The sequence below is a fragment of the Prorops nasuta genome, unplaced genomic scaffold (genome assembly GCF_024137725.1).
Source record: "Prorops nasuta isolate Cenicafe-Biocafe unplaced genomic scaffold, Cenicafe_Pnas_1.2 PNAS00002, whole genome shotgun sequence".
NCBI classification, from domain to species: domain Eukaryota; kingdom Metazoa; phylum Arthropoda; class Insecta; order Hymenoptera; family Bethylidae; genus Prorops; species Prorops nasuta.
In genome coordinates, this window is record NW_027116799.1 from 11,652,197 (window position 1) to 11,676,495 (window position 24,299).

Consider the following 24,299-nt stretch of genomic DNA (forward strand, 5'->3'; position numbering starts at 1 on the left):
AGAATATATTGCCTGGTGATCATTTTAAAAGAATATAATAACAATACAAGAGGCTATGAACCGAAAATGTGATAATATTTAAATTTCCACTACCTGCAGGTCACAAATTAAATTGAAATAAGTATCTCAATATTATTGTATTAGAGTTTATTTATAAGCATCATGTATCACCATATACCAAACAGAATTCTCCAACATAATCTGAAATTAATACAAAAAAATATATCTGTAAAAACATGAATATGTATTTATAAATTTTAATATTTTTGTCTTACTATTTTATAGATCTTACGCAGTGTAAAATACCAGGCCTCTTTTTAGTCGAAACCCAAATTTATCATCCTCCGTAGCATTGTCTAATTGAATGATTTTCTAATATCCATAAATGGCTCATACTCTACATAATCAGCTACTGGATACAATTTGATAACTTCTACTTTATTTTCCCATTCCGATACTTGTTGTTGCATTTTTAAAGAATATATTACCTGCCAATCATTTTATAAGAATATAATAACAATAGCTTAAAATATATGTTGGTATATGACTGCATATAAGTATGTAAAAGTACTTATATAGATTCAATTTTTAAACATACGTACAAACCAAGTTATGGCAAATTTAAATGATGAAAGAAGATTTATTTTGTTAAAACAACCTTCTAACCTCATTAAAATTATAAGTCACAAAAGATCAATGTATGTTTAATTCTTATTTCTGCATACCTTTATACAGGGTGTAACGAAACGACCGCCTTTTCTCGTAACTGAAGGTTCGGGGTGACCATCCAAATGCACGTGTAAAATTTTGTTCGAATCGTTCAAGGGGTTTAAAAGTTATTTCCATTTAAAACTCACCCTTTTTCGGTCCTTCTCGAACGACTTTAACTATGCATAATAAAGTGGAGAAAGTGAAAAAACAATTGACGAACACCCCACTAGAATGTAAACATTATCGATCGCGCGCGATAATACATTTGCTATTTATTTCATTAATTTGGCTATTAGATTAATTTTAAAAATAGCAAAATCCTTTTCATTACAATTCCAAATCAATTCAATACAAGTATCATTGACTGAATTGATGGAAAAAGGGAGAAGATAGAATGAAAAGGAAAGTATCAAAAGCTAAGATGTCACGCGACTGCACTGATAATTTAATAGGAAACACATCAAGGCATTTTCTTTCTACAAACGAAGGTAAAAAGAATTATTTAAAATCAATTCATTGATGATAGACAAAATTAAACTTACCCATTATTGTTCTCCAAGTTCCTTTACACCGAAGTTTTTGAAAAAGCTTCAAACTGACTCCTCGATGATTTCCAGAATGCACACTTTCATTGATTTTGCATTTAAGAACTCGCGAATTTAAGCAAATTAGGTGTTAACCTACGTTTCTTCAAAACACCGGTTAATTTGACACTTTTTGAACTGTTTGAAGTAGGCTGAAAAGAGAGACACAGAGAGATAGAATAATCAATAATTCGTTTCGACCACTCTTAATCACCCTACTTCAAACAGTTCAAAAGTGTCAAATTCTCCAGTGTTTTGAAGAAACGTAGGTTAATACCTAATTTGTTTAAATTCACAAGTGTTTAAATGCAAAATCAGTGATAGTGTGCTTTCTGGAAATCATCGAGGAGCCAGTTTGAAGCTTTTTCAAAAACTTCGATTTAAAGGAACTTGCAGAACATTTAATGGGTGAGTTTAGTTTTCTCCTTCATCAATGTATTGATTTTGAATCATTCCCTTTAGCTTCGTTAGTAGAAAGAGAATGCCCTCATGCATTGTATATTAAGTTATCATTGCGCTCGCGCGATATCTTAGCTTTTGATACTTTCCTTTACATTGCGTCAACTCGCTCTTTCCATCAAATCAGTCAATGATGCTTGTACTAAATTGAATTGGAATTGTAATATAAAGGATTTTGTTATTTTTAAAATTAATCTAATAGCCAGATTAAAGAATTAAATAGCAAAAGTATTACCGCACGCGATCGATAATTTTTACATTCTAGCTGGGTGCTCATCAATTGTTTTTCACTTTCGCCACTTTCCATTATGCAGTTAAAGTCGTTCGAAAAGGACTGAAAAAGGGTGATTTTTAAATAGAAATAACTTTTAAACCTCTTGAACGATTCGAACGAAATTTTACACGTGCACTCAGTTTGTCACCCCGAACCTCCAGTTACGAGAAAAGGCGGTCGTTTCGTTACACCCTGTATATGTAATCTGTTCGATCTGCCATTCGTTCATCTGCTTTCTGCATTTTGCTAACACAATCTGTAATTTTGAAAACACATACTATAATAATAATATTGATAAACACATTTAATATTAAAACTGAGTAAATAAAAATCAGATATTCAAAAATGTTATTTAACTTTTAATTTGTTCTTCAAGATGTATTGAAACTAACCTAAATAATCTGCGTGTTAAGGGTTATAGACTATACCACAACTATTTTCTTTGTTTTGGCATCATTTTGTTACCAATTACTTTATTAATTGGAATGTGATGAGCGTTTATAAACGCATGGTTTTCTATTAGTCACTCTATTTCCTGTAACCTATAAAAGAAAGAAATCACAAAGTACCATTGCTCAAATATTTAAATATTTGTTCTAACAAACAATACTTATCTAATTGTTTTCTGGATCACTGCCATATAATAATTGATGCATCCAAATTTTAACTATGAATTCACGTGGAAAACTCACGTGCGAATCATACTAACAAAACGAACACTTCGATGGATACTACATATACGTCGCGCCTGCGTTGCGGCCATATTGGAATCTGTATCACACCTATAGCACGAACACTTTCGGACTATATCGGAAGAGTGGTGGAAAGGACAGAAGATGCCGCGGATAGGCTTCTAATGTGAAAGAGTGATACTTCCGAGCGAGACAACAATTTTCGGTCGGAAGAAGAAGAAAAGTTGAAACTAAAATAGCAAATCGTAATTGCTCAATCTTGATATCTCAGCATTGAGTGTACCGATTTAGACGTTTGTAGTCTCATTCGAAAGCTTATAATCGATTTATACAATGAAAGTTTCATTAAAATTTTCATTAAATGAACCGATCGGAATATATATCCATCGGAAGAATCGAGTGGTATAGTTTGGTTCAATCTTCGCGTAAAAGTAAGTAGTGTCGCGCGGCTCGTATTTTTTTAATTACTTGCCGCGTAACACTACCGTGTTACTTGATCTCTGGAGAAATTGATAACAGGAAGGTTTATGTGAGAACTATGGTTATCCAATACTATTAATACACGATTTTCTTCACTTGGTTTAGCAAACTTTACAAAATGCTGCATAAATAACAAAAAGTCTTCCTCTTGCATCCAACCACTTTTGTTACCTGAACCATTACAGCCAGGAGGACCATTTCTTAAAAAAAATTGTTTCAATTTTTTTCTGGGGAATACAAAAAACGGTGGTACATAATGGCCTATCGCATTAACAGCTGAACAAACTGTGACCAACGTTCCATGTTCTAGTGATGTTATTGACCCAACGTGCTTTGTACCTTTTTTACCTAATACTTTAGATAGTTTATGAGCTGTAGTAACCCCTGTCTCATCAATATTGTAGATATTTTGAGGTAAAAATTTGAATCGATCAAATATTTCAGCTAAATTATTGTAAAATTTTTTAACATTTGGCTTATTAAAATTCATTGCACGAGTCAAACTGGTGGCCTCTGGCTTTCTTACTGATAAGCTAGAATTTCTTTTCATAAATGCTTTATACCAATCAATGCTAGCCATTTTTGATTCTTTCCATTTGTCAGGAAATTTTAATTTGAGATCTTCTGCAAATTCATATGCTATCTTACGAAATTCTTTCGTAGTAAAGCCAAAATACATTTTACTGGCAGAGATACAATATGAAACCAACTCTTTTTCTTGAGTTTCTGTAAAAATTTTATTATGTGGTTTATAGCCTGTATCAATAGTCCCCATTTTTTTTAAATTCTTAACATATCGGGAAAGAGTCATAGGACACATACACAAATCTTTAGCTACACTTCTAATAGTTTCTCCATTTTCGGCTACGTGCTTGCAGGCTTCAAGATACTTTTCTTTTGGTATGGTGCCTCTGGTAGATGTTCGAGGCCGTTTATATACCATTTTGATGTAGTAATAAATTAATGATATACACCAAAATACTAATGATTTAAATATGAAATAAAGTTTCGATTGTTACATGTAACAATTGACACCTAATCCTTTGTCACAGTTGTCACACAACTACGAAATTACGTTATCCAACATGGAATTTATTAATTGTTGAAAAGAAAACCAAAACCACTTTCTTATTGTAAAGATTGAATTTTCACATTCATCTTAGTACTACTATCATGTTTATCTATGGACGATTTTCAACGTATTTCAATAATTATCAAGTGGGCTCTATTATTATGTCAGACTGACAAGGACAAATAAATATCTAGTGTGGATTACCATGTTCATAATATACTCTGAGAACATCATCGAATTCACAGTACCATATAAGACATTAACTATCATAAATATTTGCCACTAATTACTTATCGATGGCGCTATATTACCTTTGTAACAATCATTCTCCTGTAACTATTGACACAACTCTCCCCTAATTTTTGTTTTATTACACAAAGCAATAATACCTTTTTATCAATTTTCAATATTATTAATGTAAAAATATGTTTTTACTTGTCCACGTGGAGTTCTAACATTTTCCTTATCTTCATTTATTTCCTAAAGATGAATAAAAACTTTTGAATTGCTATACAAAAATCATTTCAAGAAGTTATTAAATAATTTACCAACTGCTTTTTCAGTTTTTCACGTTGAAGAAGAAATTTATAAAAGTGGCCTAATGGTTTTATTAATTCATGCACTGCGTCATCCGGCATAAAAAGAAAAACGTTTTTATCTATTTTTTCTTCTACGAAAGAAATAAAATTATTAATTGTGAATAAATTACCACTTTTAAAAAGGTGTAAAAAATTTTTAAACTTACTTTCAAATATATCTATGTATTCTCCCAAGCCCCATTTATAAAGTTTTTCTACAACAAAATCCGAATCGTATAAATTTTCAGCAAATACAGAACTATTTTGAGATAAAAAACTAGACTGCAAACTCAAAATATTTGTAGCATCTGAATCTTCACTAAAACTAATGGTCGATGTAGATGCTTGGGTATTCATGTTTTTTCGCACGCTTATTCCAAGAGTTTAGAAAAAAAAGTTGTTTCTGTAAAGTTGTTTTGTTTTGAGAAAGCACGGCGGCTTGAAGCTATCGTCTTACGTTCGTGTTATAACTCATAACATATTTACTTATTTGTATTTATTAATGTCTTTTCCTACGAAAAAAAGGAATAATTGCAGAAAATGTTTTTCAAACTTCCATAATTTCTATATTTATTAAATAGATTACTTACCTCTTTTAGCAATTAACGACGGTTATTATATCAGCCAAAATGTATTCTTTCAATGGTTTTAGACACTTTCCTTTGTTTTGCTTCACTGGTTTCTATTATATTATAGAAAAACGCACATCAGTTTTACCTGCACTTAGTACGCAGTAATAATTTGTTAAACCATACAGTTTCAATATGGCTTGTTTGTACCTACGCTGAGTACATGCGCGGTCAACACTATAACGATATGAAGAGAAGGATTCGTAAAAATGTTGCGATTTCGTGGTCTTAACTAATAAGGTGGCGCTTCGAAACTGCGCTGTGATTCGTTGACACGGGCGTAGTGATACATTGACACGGGTGCAGTGGCAGTGATACTCGACACGAGCGTTGTGATCAGAAATCAATGAAAGTAATAGATCGTTGTCGAAACCTGTCAATCGTCAATAACCAATTTTAATGTTTGAAATATTTGTTTCTTCCAAAATAGTTGTTGTGTTTTATATTGATACATTTTAACCAAGACGCTGTTCTTTCTAAAAGTCTATATTTTGTGAAAAAGTGATTTATATTGTATTATAATGGAAACTGTGGAAGAACTACAATTATTGGAAGAAGAATTAAAATTATATATTGAAAGTGATAAAAGGAAACAACAAAATAAAACTAAAATATCAAAAAGCAGAGTTTTAGAAAATAGTAAAATTTTTCCCAGTGGGTACAATCCACCAATGCCTAACAAAAGGTACTCTGAAAGGGTCGTTTATAAGTTGAATCCTCAAAATTTGCTTCAAATAATAAATGAGGAAGGTGAACAAATTTTAAAATTAATTATATACCGCCTTCCAAAAAATATTGGATCAAAGGAACTAACATCCTGCTGCATAAAGCCTTACGTCATTGGAAATTTCTTTATAAATATAATCAACAGAGAAAATTACAGCATAGCTTTCCTCCAATTAAATTGTTTAACACGTTCGCGCCGGCGCAGGTCACCGGTGACCCACACTAAACTGTCTCATCGGGCGGCGCGGGTCACCGGTGGCCCACACTAAACTGTCTCATCGGGCGGCGCGGGTCACCGGTGACCCACACTAAACTGTCATTAAAAACATTTATTTTTAATAATAATTATAATCAAAAATGTATCAGAACTATAAGTTTTGTTCAATAACAAACATAATAATACAGTATTATACAAAAAATTCAAATACGGTTAAAATAACATAAAATCTAATATTCTTTTATTTATAACTGCATTATTTATTGTTTTTTGTGTAATTTGTTAAAACATTCCAAGCAAAGTGCTGGCTGTCCCTCACAAAGTCCACAATACGTCTTAACCCTTTTAGTATTGTTAGTTGCATAAGCTCTGCCCTTTTTATTAGACATATTTTTATAGCATTCCTTGCAGCGTTTACGGGTGTCTCTTGCCGATCCTTTATATGATTGAAGAACGTGTTTATGTGACGGTATATGACGGCATATTTGTTCATTGGACAAAAGATTATCGATAATAATTTCCCTAAATCTTAACATAGTCATATTTTTAGTGCCCCATCTTTTATGAATATACCACGCATTCACGAGGGAAGTTCCGCATATTAATTGTATTATTATTTTTCGGTACCACTTAATGGTTTTTCGTAAACAACTGTAGTACGCCGATAGTTGATCTGATAAATCGACACCTTTTTTTGCAATATTGTAGTCAAACACAGCATCGGGCTTTACTCGGTCATTTATTCCTTGCACAAATTTACACTGGTGATTCTTTGAGGTAGTTAACATGCAAACTGGTCTTTTGTCCGTCCATTTCAAAAATTTTACACCACTACGATTTTCAAAGCTTATCATTTCACCACGTTTTTGTTTTGTTTTTGCCTGCGGTGGTAGACTTTTTCTGTTTATTTTTACAGTACCACAAAAAAATGTATTTTTCTCTAAAAGCTCTTCACCCAAAGGGACACTTGTATAATAATTATCAATAAATAGTGTGCGGCCCTCAAATAATAAGCCACTTAATAATCTCATTACTACGTCATGGGGATGTGATTTTTCAATGATCTGTCCATTTTTCCCAGCATAAATTTCGAAATTATAAGTGTAGCCTTCAGGTAAACACAATTTGTATGCTTTTACGCCATACTTATGTCGCTTGCCTGGGATGTATTGGCGAAAGCCTAGACGTCCTCTCCAGGGGACCATACTTTCATCGATAACAATATTTTTGCCTGGTTTTATAGAACTCTTGAAATTATCTACAATTGCTTCAATAATATTTCGAATTTTATGCAACCGATCTTCAGTTCTGGCTGTGGTATCGTCCGAAAAATGTAAAAACTTAAGAATAGATAGAAAACGGTCACGTGTCATTGCCTTTTTTATGCGTGTGTTCGCATACATATCGTTGTTTGACCAATACAATCTAATTTCTGGCAATTGCACAATACCCATAATAAGCAATATGCCAAAAAAAGTATTCATTTCATCTCTTGTAATAGACTGCCAGCCCTGCTGGTGTATTCTACTGCTAGATGAAGAATTATTTATACTTTGAGTAGCATATTTATTTGTTTCATCAACTATAGTCTCTAGTATGTAATCCGTGAAGAATAGTTTGTATAAGGCAAAAGGGTCATTACAGTCAATATTTTTATGTAAAAATTCCTCTTCTTTCGAATACTCATTTATTAATACGGTTCTTTCTTTTACTTCCTGCCATTCTTCATCGTGATCCTCGTTCTCTGATTTAGAAATCAAATATTCTTCCTCCGTGGAATACTCGTTCTCTTCATTGATAAAATTAACAAAATCCTCGTCTGAAGAGGAAGAAACTATTCGTAATCTTGCCACTTTTCTTTTCTTGCTTCTAATTATAGATTCATCCGAATCACTTATTTCCATATCCATGTTATCCATTTTTTATAAGGGTAAAAATTAAAAAAACATTCTAATCACCTTTCTAATTATATTTACTGTCGGAAATTTGTGGTCAGAATGAAAAAAACGGCACGAGTTACAAAACTTGCACAATAAGATCTCACTCTACTGCAGAGCAACAAACAAGGCGTATGCAGGTCTGAATAGGCAATAATCACGCGCCGCCAGATGAAGCGCGATGTTCATTTCAGCGCCGCCTCATAACAAAACAAACGAAAATCGGCCCCGGCGTGAACGTGTTAAGAGACTCATTTAATTTACAAATTAAAAGTAGAGAAAATAAATTAAGAATAAGATCTACTTTTCAAGTAAAAATTAAACCTTCGCTCCACCAAGATCAAAAAATAATATCTACAAATAAAAGAGAAATATGTGCTAATGATAATAAAACATTTTTCAACAGCTATTTAGCACATTTACCTTTTCCAGTATTAGAAAACGTGTTTGCTTATCTACATACAAGAGATATTATATCCTTAAAGTAGTGTGGCTATAGGGATTCTGGGACCGGGTAGCGAGGGGGTCGTGGTTTCGCGGGGGAAGGGGAGGTAGGGGAAATACCCCCACTTCTTAGAGGAGGGGGGATTGCCCCCACTACAGGGTGGTGGGGGAAAATTAATCACGTGACACTCCAATTGTTTAGCCTTTAACAAAAAGGTTTATTTATATCGTTAGATCTCTTGGTACTGATAACGTGGTATAATTTTCAATTTATAAGAAGTTTGCGAATCTAAATTCCATTTTATAAATTGTGATTGTGTAGTACATCGCGCGCCTATCTGCCTATTTTGTTATTTCATCCATTGGTATGCCTAATTTCAAATGAAAAATTCCAGCCGGTGTTCGCAACGGGTCCGCCAAACGTCCCAGCCCTTTACGCGAGAGATATAAGAGAGAGAGAGAAAACATATTTTAAAATTAATTTATTATGAAAGGAATTGAGGGAAGGTATAAATACACGAAGATTTTGGGAAACAGCCTTGCTGCATGAAAAACACACTTTATTATTTAAAATATATATATTTTTCACAATCTTCATTTTTTTTTTCTAATAATCTGCAGCGAGATAGCAGGGCTCTGCGTGTTGTTATTCTCGTTGCTGCTGCTGCTAATCGTACCATTTTGATTAGTTCTTCCATCTAAAATCAAAATGGTCCACTTTGCCTCGTCGAAGTAAGGTCTACCTCAGGCTCCATTTGCGCGCAGCTTGTGTTCCCGTGACGAAAGTCTCCGATTGCGTAGCCAATATTTCTCACCTTAGACATAATTGAAATCATGTTGTTACTTTTCGCATAGTAATAGCTCTATTTTTTAACAAAGCAAGTATACTTACAAAAATTCAGCACGCGATTTTTAGGTTTACGCCGCCTCTTCATCTCCTTTCTCTTCTTCCTCCTCTTCCTCCTCTTGCTCCATTTGTTCCTCCATTTCATTAGTTATCTCCATAAGTTCCTCTACAAAGGCGGCAAAATCTGGGTCATCCCCAATGTCCTGCACCACCTCCACATTCTCCCACAAATCATCTTCTTGCTTTTTCGGTATGTCACACAACATTGTTCTTTACACTACCGTCGCTAGCGTTAAAATGATCTCAAGATTTTTCGTCACTAGTCGCTCAGATGCAAAACGATCTTCCAATGAAATATGAACTGACCGATTACGCACGTATTTTTTAGTTAATCTGATGCCTTTCTTTCCTCTTTATCAATACATATTAGTCTTCTCTTTATCAAAACGTATTAGTTTCCTTTCCGAGAAGTGGAACGCAGTCAAAGAGAATGTCAATAGAGACCTACTAGCGTCCTCGTATATTTTTATTTGTACCTCTAAAAGCAAATTCAAATTTGTAAGGTTGAAGAAAAAGGAAGTATAATTTTTTATTTTGAAGGTTTTATTTATACAATAAATAAATACTGGGAAAAAATGTTGACATCATTTTTGATTGGTTATTCTAAGTAAATAGCGGCAGATGGTAGTGAGAGTAGCAGTAGAAGCGGTATCATCTACGAGAAAAAAGTAAGGAAAAATATTTATTATACTACTTATCCAAGCACTCGATGCCATAAAATTGTTTTTTTTTTATCGATTCTTACCGATTGTGGGTGGTCTCCGAAGATGAATCGGACAGTAGCTGGAGAACGTCTGCATCCTCGTCGAACCGTATTATGTTTTCTGGATATAGTTCTTGTTCCATATCAATACCCTCCCACTCCATTTCACTACTAAAATCTGATAGACGATCATCATTATCGTCATTATCCCCATCGGACTGTGGGGATTGTTGCCGCTGAAGCTTCTTCCTCAACATTCTCACAATTGCGGTCAACACGTTGTTATCCTCGTCTTCAATTTCACCCCAATCTCCTTCCAAATCTACTTCTTCTTCTTCTTCCTCCACTGATTCTTCCATATTTAGAATGTTATTAATATTTTGTTCAGTAAATAATCTGTACAATTTAATTACACCCATTTTTTTTTTGTAGGAACTATCACGTTAAGCAAACTCGGTAGACCGAGAATGGAAGGGATCTAAGCTCAATACGAAATATATTAACAATACGTATTATTATTTTCTCTATCAATACGTATTAGCTTTCGCCACCTCACAATAGCTATCAACACGTTATTATCCTCCTCTTCCATCTCACTACTATCTTCCACTACCTCGTCCATACTTTGGATGATCTCAATATTTTAACTAGTATCCTGATACGACGAACGTTAATAATATTGTTTTATCATTTTTCGCGTGATTTCAAGGGTGAGGAGCAGGGAGATGGGGGTTACGAGTTGAACGATCGTTGGAGTTTTTAATTAAAACTTATATATTTTTAAAATAATAATAATATTATACACATAATAATATTGCTTCTAAACTGTAGCAGCAGCAGCAGCACCACCACCACCAGCAGCATCAGGCTGCAGCGGTGCATTTAAAGGTCTACGAAGTGGTTGATGCTGCTGCAGAAGTCTCCATCTATATGGTACAACTAACTGCGGTGTTGGCTGTTGTACAATCCTAAATGGCTTTACGATTGCTACAGGTTTTCCTGTTTTTTAATAATCCAATAATGTCATTTTTTTGTCTGGCAAACTGATTTTTTTTTTGTTTGAATCCATTTCGACTACTGTCAGAAACACTGCTGAAGTCGAGATTGCTCTCCAGTACGAATAATCCTTATCTATCTGTACTCTAGATTGAGTTACATCTTGTAACGTGACAAAATCCAGACGGGATTTTTGGTCACGTTAAGAACTCTGAACTTTTGCGCTTAACGCGCTATTGGTCGAGCCGCGAGAGCTTGCAGGCCTACCGTAGCGCCGTCGCGAGCTCGCGGCGAGGCTGACACTGACTAGTAGATCGTCACCGGATCGAGTCGTACAGCGAGCCGTAGCGAAAGCTAAAAAGAAAAGGATCCCGAACAGCGTGCCCTAGAGCTTGGTAACCATAAGGTAGGCGAACCACTGTATTAGCGCAGATCTGGCTCTTGCCTGGTGTGTGCCACTGCCGGGAAGAGACTCGTAATTTTAAGAAGTGCGGTCCCGACGCGATAGGGAAGGAAAAATCGGCTAGCAGAGGGTTCAGCACTCGGGCGACCCTGGAAAAAGAGGTTAGACTCACGGGAAAGCAGGGGAAAAGCGGCGGAAAGTGCTCTGCGTGTAGAGAAGGTCATTCGGTTGGCCCATTATGGGCCTGCCGCCCTAAGAAAGAGTATTATAGAAAGAAAGTAGAGTAAACCGAATGCGCTAAGAGGCACCAGTAGCAGCACCGCTTAGAATTAACAGAATTTTTGTGAGTTTCCGCGACACGATGGCCTATTGTGTTATTTCCCGCACAGGCTTTCGGGAGAGGCCCTGGCAATAGGAGCCAGTGTAAATAGTAAATTGTAAATTTTGAGTGTAAGCACCTACGAATTATAGGAAGAATAGACGAGAATTTTATTAAGAATATCGGAGTGCTTACTTTTATTGAAGAAAACCTCTCCCCGAATTCGCGCGTTACAATCTCTTAATCAAAACTTATTAGATTTCTTTCCGTTTACTCCTGATGAAATAGGAAGGGGAATATTTACAATAATATTTTTTCAATAATTTTTTATTTAATCTCTCCTATTTCTCTCATGTTCTTTTTTTAAATATTATACACAAAATTTAATAGTAAAAGAAATAGAAATGTGGTTGTTCCTCTTCTTCTTCCCTCTTAGTCTGCTTTGACTCAATATCCTCCTCCTATACTTTTTTCTCCTCTTCCTCTTCTTTCTTCTTCGTTTGCTTTGACTCAATATCTTTTTCCTCCTCCTCTTCCTTCTTCGTCTCCTTTGACTCAGTATCTTTTTCCTCAGCCTGTTTCTCTTCGTCTTTCTTCACTTTATTAAAAAAAAAACAAACAAACAATAATTTCGAAAAAATGTAAAAAATAAATACTTACAGTTTTTATGCAAATAAAGATGCAGTTTCCGTTCATACTCTTCGAAGTAACGATTGAAAAAATCGGTCATTCGATTGACGTATTCCTCTGTCAATTCTCTGGGAAGAGTGGGTGAAAGAGGAACAATATCCTCTTGAATCATGATTAATTTGCACTTTTCGCAGCTCATTTTTTTTTTCCTGTGTGCAGCACCGACGACGTTATAAGATTGAATGAAGATTTGAGGACTTATGTTCTCCTCTTTATTTCTCAAAATAGTTTTCAAAGAATCACATATTTGCTTTTATCCACTTGGCAAAAACTGACACCTCCTCGTAAGGACAGTGGATACGTTCATTGTCCAAGTTCGTCTCTCGAACGTGTAAATTACACGGTGTTTTTTCAAAATCATATAATTTAATTAAATCCTTAAACTTAGGACAACCATACACTTCTAAATTGATATTATCCACATTCATCCTATTCAATATATTTTTTTCAATATTCCCTCCCTTGTAGGCTACTACGGGATTCTCGCAGGTTAAGCAATCTCCAATAAAATCTTCTACATCCTCCTGCTCGTATTTCTCGAATCCCGTATCACTGTATTTTATACCATGCACCATATTGAGCAAATACCACACAGTTTTTTTGCCTTTCACACTAAGGTTGTTAATAGTGTCACGCAAACGAAAAGATGCGTAAGAAATTTGGTTACTTATTAAATCAATTATGGTTATATCTTTATATTTAAGTTCTTTTTTATAAACTAAGAAACCTTCTATATCCATTATGTGAGTTATTCTATGCATCGTTGCGCTCGCGCTATTCTCGACGAAGAAAAGAACTGAAATGAAGCATCCGAAGAAACATCTTCGTCGAGAGAAAGACTTTATCGTTTCTTTAAAATATAAAGTTACATTTGATGAGGAGCCCATTCTTTCTTAATTACAATGGGAAAAAATCTTAGAAATTATCCCCTCCAAAAAAAAAAAAAAAAACGTTGAATTTTAATACGTTTAGCATATTTGTTCCCCTGATGGAGGGGGAAAAGAAATTTCTTAAATGCGATAAAAAAAAAAAGATCGTTCAGTGTTGCATCGAGCGACTGACGACGATAATGACACTGACATTCGTTGATTTTCAAGGTTTTGTATTGACCGACAAAAGTTTTATAGTTAAAGAGTTTGCGGTGTTGCGTGATAATGAAGTGTATCACAATGTATTTTCACCACCATTTCAAGAAGATTGGTTGAGCGATCTCGAGAGAGAACAGAATGAGTAAGTATTTTTCTTTTTTAAAGATAAAAAATATAATGGTTTTTTCTTTTTAAAATTGGCTTTATTTTAATCGCCATGAATTCAATTGGACCGACGGTCAGTCACCTTATTACAAGTATAAAGATGTAATAAGAAAGTATATAACGTCATACGAGGAGGATTGGATTTTCGTGAAAGGACGGGAGAAATATAATTGGTTGAGAAAAATTTGCAACTTAGAAAATATATACAATGTTGAGGAGTGTGAGTGGGGTAAGTTCGGTCTTAGAGGGAGTAAAAATTTCGAACCACCGTTACCCAAGTGTATGACTCATTATGGTATATGTTCACTGCAAAATGTCTACTATATGAAATCTGTAATTGATGAAAGAAATAAATGAATTCTGTGAAAAATTGATAATAATGTATATCGATTGCATCTCGGACGAAACAATGGGATGTGTATATCACCCCTACTCCCATTTTCTATTCGCTATATATGAGCGTTACTCTTCGCGAAAGACACATTCACAATTAATAATTTATTGTTGCCCACCGTATGACAGAATCTTAAATTTTTTAAAGAAACGAAAATGTCTACTGAATTGCGAAGAAAGTTTTTTACAATCAATAGCGCGAACGAATACGATACATAGGTACTGGAATGTCAAGAGCATATTCGACGATTGAGCAACGCGGATCGAGCTTTGCCCGTTGGAACGCGTCAAAAGAATTCCGCCGAAATCGCGTCTATAAAGTGTCTATTGCTACGAGCGCAGAGAGAACTGAATCATATTAAATCAGGCGCTGGTTGTAGCAATGACGTTCAAGGACTTATCTGGTAGGAGCTTGATTCGGCGTTTCGAAGTCGAATATGCAGCGGTATGGTAGTTAACAGTAATTATATGGAGCCGAAGGATTTTTTAGTAGACGCCGAAGTATTAGTGCGTGTGCGTATAGATAATGTATTGGTTATTGCAAATAGTGTTAAGGTTAATTGTGTATTTAACGGACAATTCATCTCCAAGGACAATAGTGATGAAAAAAACATTAGTACGACTAACGCAACATTGTATAAAACTGATAATTTTAGTGATTGGTATAGGAAAAATATTTTAGACGTTGTTATGAAAAAATTAAGTGAATTTCAAGAGAGAGATAGTGGATGGGCTTTACAAAAAATCCATTATTTACTGGTTAACATTAATCGTTTTAACCCGTTGCACGCGGGTTGTAGAATTACTCTGCCACCTGCTATCGCAAGTAGGAAATCTCTGATAAATGTGGAAACCACTGATAATGCATGTTTCGCATGGTCCGTGACGGTGGCACTCTATCCGGCAAAACCTACGGCTTATCCAAATCGTACGTCCTCTTATCCACATTTTCGGACTGTTTTAGACGTCGGTAGCATAACCTTTCCGACTACGCTAAAACAGATCACGAAATTCGAGACGGATAATGACGTGTCGGTCAACATCTTTACCTTGGAGAATGATATCGATGCAAAAATCGTACCTCTTCAGGTGACGAAGAAGAAGAGATCGAGACATGCTAATCTTCTTCACGTCAACGATGAACAGGGAGCTGCACATTTCATGTGCATAAGGAATCTATCGAGATTGGTGCGAAGTCAATTCACCAAGAGCAAAATTGCACATTATATAGGCGATCTGTATGTATTAATAATGATACAAATATAACTGCATATGATTTATTTTTAGATGTCTCCACTACTTTTGCACAGTGGAGAAGCTGGAGTCGCATGAGCATGATTGCGCGCGGCTCAACGATAATCTCCGATTGATGCTTCCGAGAGAGTCCGAGGAACGCTGGGTTTGCTTCAAGAACATCAAAAATGGGGAGCGAGTGCCATTAGTCGTATACGCGGATCTCGAGTGCATATTATCAAAAGTTGAACAATCGAACAGTAGTAGTAGTATTTATCAGAAACATGAACTTATAAGTGTAGGCTATTATTTGAAAAGTGCTCTTGATGCGTCACTCTCGAGATACGATGCTCATCGGGGTGTCGACTGCATCGAATGGTTCGTATGCGAGCTCGAGGTCATTGCGCGTATCGCGAGCGAGAAACTGTGCACTATCGTACCCATGCGTGATCTTAGTCTTACCGAACGATCGCGTAACTATAATGACCCCAATTGTCATATATGGAAAAAGCCGTTTCCTCCGAATCAACTTCGAATTCGCGATCACGATCATCTGACCGGCAGATACAGAGGACCGTCTCACAATAATTGTAATTTAAATTTTAAAAATTCGCATGTCATTCCAGTGATTTTCCACAATTTTTCCGGCTATGATTCGCATTTTATTGTCGAGACTATCGCTAATTTGTACGAGGGATCGGTATATCTGCTGCCTGTACATAAGGAAAAATACATTTTATTCACCAAATATTTGCAAAATTATAATACACGGTTGAGATTTATCGATTCGTTCAAATTTATGGCCTCCAGTCTGGACAAATTGAGCTCGTACTTGACGGAATCTCAGCTGACAAATTTGAGGTCACAATTTTCGGACTTGAGAGTCGAGCAGTTCAACTTGCTTACGAGGAAAGGTATTTTTCCTTACGACTATATAGATAGTGCGGCTCGATTGGAAGAGACGGCTTTACCACCGCGCCAGTCGTTTCGCAACAGACTGACCGACAGCGATATCAGCGAGGAAGCATAAAATCATGCCGTAGAGGTATGGACCAAATTCCAGATGCGCACACTTGGGGAGTACAGTGACCTGTACTTGAAGACCGATGTCCTATTGTTGACCAACGTTTTCGAAAGTTTTCGCGATAGTTGCATGCTAAATTATAACTTGGATCCAGCCCATTATTATACGCTTCCGGGCTTCACCTGGGACGCGATGTTGAAGCATACGGGAATCTGGCTGGAGCTTTTCACGGACGTGGATATGTTGCTGTTCGTAGAGCGCGGTATACGCGGTGGTTTGAGTCAGTGCTCCCATCGCTACGAGAGGGCCAACACAATCGGTACATACGGGACTACGATCCGGCGGAACCGTCGAAGTATCTCATGTATTACGACGTAGACAATCTGTATGGGTGGGAAATGTGTCAGCGGCTGCCCAGCCATGGATTCCGATGGATTGAAGACGCTGCCAATCTCGATGTCTCCGCTATACCCTCGGATCATTCCGAGGGTTATATTTTGGAGGTCGATTTGAAGTATCCGCGCGAGCTTCACGACAAACACGCGGACCTACCGTTTGGCATGGTGCGCGAGAAACCGCCGGGCGCGAGCCAGGAGAAGCTGCTGGCCACTTTAAACAATAAGACGCGTTACGTAATACATTATCGCGCACTGCAACAATGTATGCGTAATGGACTCGTACTGAAGCGTATACATCGCGGTTTGAAGTTTCAGCAGTCCACCTGGCTACGCGATTACATCGAGCTGAACACGCGTTTGCGCACCGCGTCCACTAACGAATTTGAGAGGAATCTCTTCAAATTGATGAACAACGCGGTTTTCGGTAAAACAATGGAGAACGTGAGGAATAGAGTTGACGTGAGGCTCGCAACCAAGTGGGAGGGAAGATACGGGGCGGAGACCCCGATTTCCAAACCGAATTTTCACAGTCTCGCGATTTTCGATGAGAATTTGGTCGCGATTCTATTGTCGAAATTGTCCGCGAAATTTGATAAACCCATTTACGTGGGAATGAGTGTTTTAGATATTTCAAAAATTTGCTTGTATGAATTTCACTATGACTATATACTTCCTACATTCGGCAGTGAATGTAGAGCGATGTATACCGACACGGACAGTCTGATATACAGAGTCGAGTGCGACGACGTTTACTCGTACATGAAACGCGATCTCGCGCGATTCGACACCAGCGATTATCCTGACGATAATCGGTATGACTTGCCACGCGTCACCAAAAAGATACCTGGTCTGATGAAGGACGAGAACAATGGTCGTATCATGACCGAGTTCGTAGGACTGAGGGCAAAAATGTATACTTTCAAGGTGCAGGACTGCACGAGAATTGTTAAAAGAGCCAAGGGTGTCAAAGGTTACGTTATCGATAGAAATATAACATTTGACGACTACAAGGATTGTTTGGATAATTTCACCGTACAGTCTCGCAATCAAAATTTGATTCGATCGAAGCTGCACCAAGTTTTCTCGATCAGTCAGAGAAAGGTAGCCCTCAGTCCGTACGACGACAAGCATTTCGTTACACCCGGCACCGCGGCGACTCTACCCTGGGGACATTATAATCTAAAAGAATAATTTATTCGCTTTATTATTGTTTTTATTTTAAGAATACATGTATTTTTTTTTTAATGACACATCTTAATAAAAGTTCTTATAAAACATTGTTCTTATTTATCCAGGAATGGTGCGTCCTGTCGAATCCCAGCCACTTAACGAACACTTTATCGCCCTTTCTGCGCAATACTCTCTCCACCAGATACACATCGGGATTGATGGTTTTCGAAAGCTCGTATTCGTAAAATCCACCCAACATTTCCGTGCCCCTGGAATCCTTGAGGAGATACGTAACGGGATTGGTCCCTTGCACTTTCGCCACCTCGAATATTTCGGTCGTCCAATTTGGCGTGTAGCCTTTGGCGAACATGTGCTTGTATTTACTAATTCGTACGAAATCGCCGACTTTCAACTTGGCACGACCTGCGTCCTTGATGTGACTGTATACTGTCTTGAGTAGCTTATCTGCATGCTCTGGTTTCACATCCACGGGACGCATTCCCGTGGTACGAAACTTTCGCGCATTGTACGCATCCACCAACTCTTGCAGCATAGCGCGCCACTTGTAATTGCCGTTCAGCGTAAATCGTTTCCACATTTCCGTCTTCAACGTACGATTCCAGCGCTCGACTATCGACGCTTTCATCACGCTGTAAGTCGAGTAGTGATTTATTCCGCGTTTCTTCTTCAACGCCTGAAAGTCACTGTTTTAAAACTCCTTGCCGTTGTCGGTCTGTAAATTTTTCGGACATCTGCCGGCCTTTAGGATTCCCGTCATTGCCGTAGTCACTTATCTGCCGCTCTTGGTCTTTAATGCCACCGACCAAGCGTACTTCGAGAGGGTATCGATTACAGTGAGAATGTACTGGTGACCCGCATCGACGTAATTGCGCATATCAACAAGATCGGCCTGCCAGAGATCGTCGAAGCCGCGCACGATGACTCTTCTGCGTGGAAAATTTATCCTCGCCGGTGCATGGAGCTCCTCCACCACCTGTATCTTTTCTTTGCTCATTTTTATTTTCAAAAAATGGACAGATTCTTAGAATTTATTATTGCTAAGTTTTTCAAGTATCAGATCTTTCTTACTCACTTTATCATCCAATTTTTCACAAATTGTTTGCAAAATTTGGTTCATCTTTTTCTCAAATTGTTCATTATGTTTCTTCAATGGCATTGTCAAATATTGTTTAAATTCAAGCAGTAAATATTCTAAATTTGGTTCGTGAAAGTGTTTCCTACTCTCACCATCCAGTCCAATTCCAAATTTATTTATCGACATTTCAAAATAAATGCACTACTGTCACTTTTTTTTTCAAAAATCAGTCTCTTGTTCCTCGTTATTACTATTATTCCTTTTTTTGATGGCTCGTAATGCCGAGAGTATACAGTCTACGATGTATGTTAAACAAATGCAAATTTCACAACAGCAGGAATCAGACATTTAATTTTTTTTTACCTCGTGCTACCGAAAGATGTTAATATTATACTGAGGTAAGAATGTAACGTGCAACTTTCTTTATACGATAAGATGCTCGTCGCGCAACTCCTCGATTATCGACTGTATCTCGTTGTGATGACTCGTATTACCGGCAGCCACCGACGCGATCAAAAGTCTCAAACGTTCGATCAATTCATTCGGATCGTTCCAATGTACGTAGTTGATTGGTCCCTCGGTGACACGCATAAGACTTTACCCCCTTTTTTTTATGATGATGTTGACGCTTTACTTGCACCTGATGTTGACGGTATACTTGCGCCTGATGTTGAAGGTTTACTTGCGTCAGACGTTGACGATTTTCTTGCGCCTGATGTTGATGTTAACCTATTAGGCGGTAACATTGGTTTTCCCAATAGCAATGGTATCATAATTTGTGTATATTTTACACCTTTATTACCCTTTGTTTGTTTTAGACTATCGTTTAACAGTTTATGCACCTTAGTTTGATTGAAAATACTTTTGTATTGTTCCAAATCTTCGGGTTTTTTAATAGCTCGATTGGGTTCTCTCATGAAAACTAGTTCATAAGTACCTACTGTACCGGTGTATGGCGTCTTATCGAGAATAATATCTCCTTCATGATACTTGTTTCAAATTTACATCTGCCAAGCGTCAGTTGATCATTTTTATAAAGAGGCCCAAAAGCACGATCAATCAAGTTTTCCCTATCGGTCAGAAGTAATGTAATATACTTGGCAGGGATCGGATGTAATGGATTACGTTAAAGGGCAAATTGTAACAGGCCTGGTTCCTTGTTTTCATCAATATTTAATTTATCTAGCAAACTTTTTTTTGAATCGGGCGACGATTGATCGGTTATAGAAGACTCGTCCTCGATCCTTAAATCCGATGGATTCGTAATAGTTTCATCACTACTACTAAGATTCTTCGCTCTTTTAGCAACTCGATGCGGTGTCGATGTGAAGTAGGCTCTCCTCCTCTATTTATCTTTGTATTTGATAAACGAATTATTATTATTTGTGTTATCACTATCCTCTGTTTGCGAAACGAGTTTCTTCAATGGATCGACTATCGGTTTGAATGTCTCGTTCAAACTGCTCTCCATTATCGTCTTCTCCGATTTCAAGGCACGATGCTTCTCGCGAATGACCTCGCTCGTTTTGGCGATCTTCTTCAGAAGCGATTTTTCATCCATCGCGATGCTGTTTTGGAGAGGGATTTTGTTTAAAACAGTTATAAACTGATCTAACTTAGACGGTTTTTAACAGATCCACCCGACCTGTTCAAACTGGCACTCGATTATCAACCGATCAAACTGACGCGGTTTCTTAACAGATCCGGTCGACCTGTTCGTCGATCAAAACTGATACTCAAGGCCGTTCACTCGATCGTGGCGTACTCGTTGAAACCTTTGCGATATCGACCGTTCTTCAGAGAGCTATCCTTGTCTATTAGTAAGAAACCGTAATCGCGACTCCAACAGGTCGAACACAACGTGAGAAATTTCTCATACGACATATCACTGTTGACGTGATCGTTGAAAATATGCTTCAGATTAGTTCCATCTTGCTTAAATATTATTAGCAAGTTTCCATTATCTCGTATCAGATGCTTTGGGATTTTCGCATAAGTCTGACAGAGATAGAAGCAATCGATACTGGAATGTCTATGACGCTGAAGTTAGCAGCGACTTTCCAGCAGCGAGTTTCGGCGTCACATAACCCAAAACTAGCGTGTCACCCGGTACACAACACATATAGAAAACCTATATAAAATGCTTTAATATCAAATTAAAAGCAAGATAAAAATTGTATTTTTTTTTAAATAACATCAATTATGAATTAAAATAGAAAATAACAATTAATACACAGAAAAAATAGTCAAAGGAAAGATATAAGTTTAAACTCTTTATCATCATATTTGACAGACAGGGAAATTTTTGTAATTTTTTAGAATTGCACAGTCCTTTAGCCTATTAAATTCTGCGTAGGCTGGTATGATTTTTGTTAGGGATCTCGGCTTATACAATGGTTTTTTTTACGGAGAAACGGATACAGAGAGCGATAACCATGTTTTCCAACTTTCGGCAATGATTCTCAACTAGTAAGAAATTTTTGTAATTTTTTTGAATTGCACAGTCCTCTAGCCTATTAAATTCTCCGTACGCTGGTATGACTTTTGTTAGGGATCTCGGCTTGCACGATGTTTTTTTTTACAGAGAAGCAGCTATACACAGCGACAACCGTGTTTTCCAACTTTCGGCAATGATTCTCAACTAGCAAGAAATTTTTGTAATTTTTTCGAATTGCACAGTCCTCTAGCCTATTAAATTCTGCGTAGGCTGGTATGATTTTTGTTAGGGATCTCGGCTTATACAATGGTTTTTTTTACGGAGAAACGGATACAGAGAGCGATAACCATGTTTTCCAACTTTCGGCAATGATTCTCAACTAGTAAGAAATTTTTGTAATTTTTTTGAATTGCACAGTCCTCTAGCCTATTAAATTCTGCGTAGGCTGGTACGATTTTTGTTAGGGATCTCGGCTTATACAATGGTTTTTTTTACGGAGAAACGGATACAGAGAGCGATAACCATGTTTTCCAACTTTCGGCAATGATTCTCAACTAGTAAGAAATTTTTGTAATTTTTTTGAATTGCACAGTCCTCTAGCCTATTAAATTCTCCGTACGCTGGTATGACTTTTGTTAGGGATCTCGGCTTGCACGATGTTTTTTTTTACAGAGAAGCAGCTATACACAGCGACAACCGTGTTTTCCAACTTTCGGCAATGATTCTCAACTAGCAAGAAATTTTTGTAATTTTTTAGAATTGCATAGTCCTCTAGCCTATTAAATTTTCCGTACGCTGGTATGACTTTTGTTAGGGATCTCGGCTTGCACGATGTTTTTTTTTTACAGAGAAGCAGCTATACACAGCGACAACCGTGTTTTCCAACTTTCGGCAATGATTCTCAACTAGCAAGAAATTTTTGTAATTTTTTCGAATTGCACAGTCCTCTAGCCTGTTAAATTCTGCGTAGGCTGGTATGACTTTTGTTAGGAATCTCGGCTTGTACAATGGTTTTTTTTTACGGAGAAACGGATACAGAGAGCGATAACCATGTTTTCCAACTTTCGGCAATGATTCTCAACTAGTAAGAAATTTTTGTAATTTTTTTGAATTGCACAGTCCTCTAGCCTATTAAATTCTCCGTACGCTGGTATGACTTTTGTTAGGGATCTCGGCTTGCACGATGTTTTTTTTTACAGAGAAGCAGCTATACACAGCGACAACCGTGTTTTCCAACTTTCGGCAATGATTCTCAACTAGCAAGAAATTTTTGTAATTTTTTCGAATTGCACAGTCCTCTAGCCTATTAAATTCTGCGTAGGCTGGTATGATTTTTGTTAGGGATCTCGGCTTATACAATGGTTTTTTTTACGGAGAAACGGATACAGAGAGCGATAACCATGTTTTCCAACTTTCGGCAATGATTCTCAACTAGTAAGAAATTTTTGTAATTTTTTTGAATTGCACAGTCCTCTAGCCTATTAAATTCTGCGTAGGCTGGTACGATTTTTGTTAGGGATCTCGGCTTATACAATGGTTTTTTTTACGGAGAAACGGATACAGAGAGCGATAACCATGTTTTCCAACTTTCGGCAATGATTCTCAACTAGTAAGAAATTTTTGTAATTTTTTTGAATTGCACAGTCCTCTAGCCTATTAAATTCTCCGTACGCTGGTATGACTTTTGTTAGGGATCTCGGCTTGCACGATGTTTTTTTTTACAGAGAAGCAGCTATACACAGCGACAACCGTGTTTTCCAACTTTCGGCAATGATTCTCAACTAGCAAGAAATTTTTGTAATTTTTTAGAATTGCATAGTCCTCTAGCCTATTAAATTTTCCGTACGCTGGTATGACTTTTGTTAGGGATCTCGGCTTGCACGATGTTTTTTTTTTACAGAGAAGCAGCTATACACAGCGACAACCGTGTTTTCCAACTTTCGGCAATGATTCTCAACTAGCAAGAAATTTTTGTAATTTTTTCGAATTGCACAGTCCTCTAGCCTGTTAAATTCTGCGTAGGCTGGTATGACTTTTGTTAGGAATCTCGGCTTGTACAATGGTTTTTTTTTACGGAGAAACGGATACAGAGAGCGATAACCATGTTTTCCAACTTTCGGCAATGATTCTCAACTAGTAAGAAATTTTTGTAATTTTTTTGAATTGCACAGTCCTCTAGCCTATTAAATTCTCCATACGCTGGTATGACTTTTGTTAGGGATCTCGGCTTGCACGATGTTTTTTTTTACAGAGAAGCAGCTATACACAGCGACAACCGTGTTTTCCAACTTTCGGCAATGATTCTCAACTAGTAAGAAATTTTTGTAATTTTTTCGAATTGCACAGTCCTCTAGCCTATTAAATTCTGCGTAGGCTGGTATGACTTTTGTTAGGAATCTCGGCTTGTACAATGGTTTTTTTTTACGGAGAAACGGATACAGAGAGCGATAACCATGTTTTCCAACTTTCGGCAA